The sequence below is a fragment of the Trachymyrmex cornetzi genome, unplaced genomic scaffold (genome assembly GCF_001594075.2).
Source record: "Trachymyrmex cornetzi isolate Tcor2-1 unplaced genomic scaffold, Tcor1.1 scaffold1223, whole genome shotgun sequence".
Lineage (NCBI taxonomy): Eukaryota > Metazoa > Arthropoda > Insecta > Hymenoptera > Formicidae > Trachymyrmex > Trachymyrmex cornetzi.
In genome coordinates this window covers 46,654-50,900 of record NW_017295788.1, presented here as the reverse complement: position 1 = coordinate 50,900, position 4,247 = coordinate 46,654, and positions in this window count along the sequence as shown.

The following is a 4,247-nucleotide window of genomic DNA, read 5'->3' as shown; positions in this document are numbered from 1 at the left end:
TGTAAAATTCGTTACCGTTACCAAAAAAATGTAACTTCGTTACCGTTACAGTTACCAAAGGAAAAAAGTAACGCAGTTACTAGTAAAGTTACCAAAAAAGTAACTTGTAACTGTAACTTCGTTACAAGTAACAAGTTACTTCCATTCCCTGTCTATAATTATATCATCGTTTTTGTGCAAGGTGATACGTTTTTCACCGAGCATCTTTCCCTAGTTGCTGAAATAAACTCCGTACACAACGTCTATGTTGACGGCTTTCTTACCACTCAGGACCACTTTCATATATTTTTGTCCTAATGGGCCATAATTTGTTTGCAATTTTTCCTGACTCTCGCATGTTTGAAGCAGGTATAGAATAGATGTCACGAGCGGTTCATCGGTAACCTCGAAAATTTCTTCAACGGAGGGAACATGGTCGTGCGATAACTCATGCGGCTCTATTATTTCAGACATTTCGTTCAAAGCGGATGGTACGGTTTTCGATCGATTAAACATTGATTTTACAGACGTGGAAGCCTGTATATGATTGTCGTACAAAGCACTCGATCGTTTCCTTTTGGGTTTTGGTTTCTCGTCTTCTCCCGAAAAGATTGTTTCAGTCATGATAGGATCCTTGGAGGAGTCAGCGGTGTTTCGACAATCTGTTTCAGCTGGTCGAAATAGGTTTGAAGTGCCTCTCCAATGCGATGCCCTCCTCCATTTTACCAGTCTTCAAAGCGCGGTACTTTTTGCGAATCGAATCCCTCGTTTTCGCAATGTCCTTAGCTACCTCCTCACGATCTTTGTTGTTGTCCATGTCAATGTATCGATATCAACTGATCGCATCACGATATTGCAAAGTCATTAAATCCTTTTCTGTATTGCCCATCGGTAAGCGCACTCTCCTTAACAATTACTAGAAATTCATACTTTTGCTGCCAACATTTATAACATAAATCGCAGAAATTCTCGTACGGCATGTCGGTATTCACGTGATTGTTGTACACGCATTTCAGATTGGTACCATCCTGTTTGGACAGGATCAACAGATTTGTATTGTCGCGGATAAGGTGCTTCGTTATCTTTGCGAACGTCTGACAGAGATAGAAGCAATCGACGTCCGCGTACCGTCCCATTGCAAAGTACTCTCTTATCGCGTCCTGCTTGTCGCATGCCACGTCATCAAAGATAAAGATGGAATTCGGAAGCTCCTCGCTTGGTGGAATGACGTCGCTGTTATTGGAGAACGTAAAATAGCCAATTTCTTCAATCGGAGCTAGCAGATTCGCCAGGTATCGATATTTCGGCTGTTGCAGCGATTTTGAGTACAGGTACACGTTCTCGAATCGTACGCTGTGCGGACTTTCCAACAGATTTATCAACACGTTCGTCTTGCCGCAATTTGACGGTCCGCAGACGATCGCGCGTATAGAGGCCGGTAGCATGTTGCCATGTTTGCGCGTGTCTTTATCGGTTTGCACTTTGTCGTCGAGATTCGTCATTTTAATCATCCGCGATTGGCGCACGAACCGCATATTTCCTCCTTCCACAAAATACTGAAAACGATATCGCGAGCGGACCTATTTATAGAGCCGCGTAGCGCGGAATCGCTCAGTAATCAAAATGTTTCTCGTCATGTTAAACGATCTGCACAGTTTAACATCAAAGGAGCTGGAATACATACCGAAAATTGTACTGCTGCGACAGTTTGAAAATTGCATAGATCTGTTGTGGGATAGATTACCCGAGCATATACGAGCAGATTCGGAGGTACAACGATACCATCGGTGCCTGAAGCATTACAATTTGCCGACTCATCAAACGCATATCGACGGTCCGGCGCCTTTACCAGGTGTACAAGTATAAAACGCGGATTTTTTTTCCAAAAAAAAAACACGTTAAATTCGGAAGAATGATAAAAAGTGGTTTATTCAAAGTATGCTCCATTGCTATTTACACATTTTTCCCATCTTTCGGGTAATTTGTGGATACCACGCCAGTAAAAATCTTCCCCTTTTGCCGCGAACCATTCATCGAACCATTTTTTCACATCTTCGTACGAACCAAAGCGCTGCTCAGTAAGTGCGTGACCCATCGATGCAAACAAGTGGTAATCGGAAGGAGCCAAGTCTGGTGAGTAAGCCGCATGGGCTAGCACTTCCCAGCTGAGTGCTTCCAACGTGTCGCGAACCGGTTTTGCCGTATGTGATGGAGCATCGTCATAGAGAAAAATAATTTTGTATTGCCTTTTTCGATATTCTGGTCGTTTTTCGAGTAGCGAACGGTTCAAATCGATCAATTATTGTTGGTAGCGTTTGGTATTAACCGTTTCAGTAGGTTTTAACAGCTCATAATAGACCACACCCTTCTGGTCCTACCAAACACAGAACATTGTCTTCATGCCAAAGCGATTCGGTCTTGTGTATGCGGTCGATGTGTATGGTGCGCCTGGGTCTACCCATGATTTTTTGCGCTTGGGCTTCTCAAAATATATCCACTTTTCATCCCCAGTAACGATACGATGCAAAAACGACTTTCTTTTGTATCGTTCGAGCAAAATTTCACATGTGGTTTTGCGCCTCTCCATCTGCCTCTCGTTCAACTCATGTGGTATCCATCTGCCGACCTTCTGAATCTTTCCCATCTCTCGTAGACGATTGGAAACAGCCTGTTGACTAACGCTCAATTGCTCTGCGAGTTGTTTTTGTTTTTGTGAATCGTCTTCGTCCAACAATGCTTGCATTCTACATCTTCGTACCTTTTTGGCGGTTTTCCGTGTTCCTTGTCTACAACATCAAAATCATCACTTTTGAAACGCCGAAACCATCGTTCACACATATCTTGCGATGGAGCATGTTCACCATAAGCTTCTCCAAGTAATAGGTATGATTCAGCAGCAGTTTTCTTCAAATGGAAACAAAAAATTAATGCTGTCGGCGAATGCTCTTTATTTGGCACAAATTTCGACATATTGAACACAGCAAAACAATACTATGCATACACTTTTTCAATTTATCACTTATGCGCTTTTGACACTTGTTGATGGCACAACAAAATGGCATATACGTCAAATCTTTATACTACACCCTGCATTGGTGCACTATCTGTTGTTTCAAATCCGCACTTCATACTTGTACACCTGGTAATAAAGAATTGTAGCGAATGCCGTCAAGAGGCTTGTTAAATCGTGCGATAAACGCGCTTCCTTTCGAACTACATATTCCCGGATATCAAAATAAGATAAATAAAAGACATAAAACTACGAACGCAAGATGTTAGCAGCGAATAAATATATATTTAATGAGTAAAAATACATAGACGTTTCGGTCTTAAATCAGACCATCCTCAGTAATACAAAAATATAAATCCAAGTAAGAGATATAGATAAATATTAAAATCCGCAAAATTGTAATTTGCGTTGAATAGTTTTTGTTTTTATTGACTATATGTTTAATTTTTGCGGATTTTAATATTTATCTATATTTCTCACTTGGGTTTATATTTTTGTATTACTGAGGATGGTCTGATTTAAGACCGAAACGTCTATGTATTTTTACTCATTAAATATATATTTATTCGCTGCTAACATCTTGCGTTCGTAGTATTATACCTTTTATTTATCTTATTTTGTTTAAAATTTGAACTACGTTTTGACCTAATTTGTCCCGGATATCAGTTTTGCGGTCCGGGAACGCGATTGGAGAAGCAATTGGCCAGAGGCGATCGAGGTATTAATCTATTGGATGCTGCGTGTCGTGAGCACGACATAGCGTATTCGCACAGCAACGATCTCGTTGAACGACAAGTGGCTGACAATATACTCGCTGAGAAGGCGCGGAAACGCATTACCGCGAGTGATTCGACTCTCAGAGAGAGAGCCGCTGCCACAGCCATTTGGGCAGCTATGAACGCCAAAACAAAGATTGATATGGGCTTGAAACAAAGAAGAAGAAGAAGAGCAAGAGGATTCTTCCGACAGCGAAACGCGGCGGCGCGACGTCCTGCCCGTTCGACCGCTGCTCGGCGTTCTCCGATCATTGGTCGACGGGGCGGCGGGAGTCGCTAAGACCGTAAACGATAGCAAAGTAGCACATCGTCAGCTGGAAGAACTGCAACGTTATAATCGCGTCATGGAAGGCCGTGATGTTTATCTCGCTCCCTACAAATGCGGACGAGGTGTCGCGCGTAGAAAAAAAAATGTCGATGAAACATTAAAAATGCCGAAGGGGGTAACTACCGATGTGCAGCTACAATGACTTGCACATCGT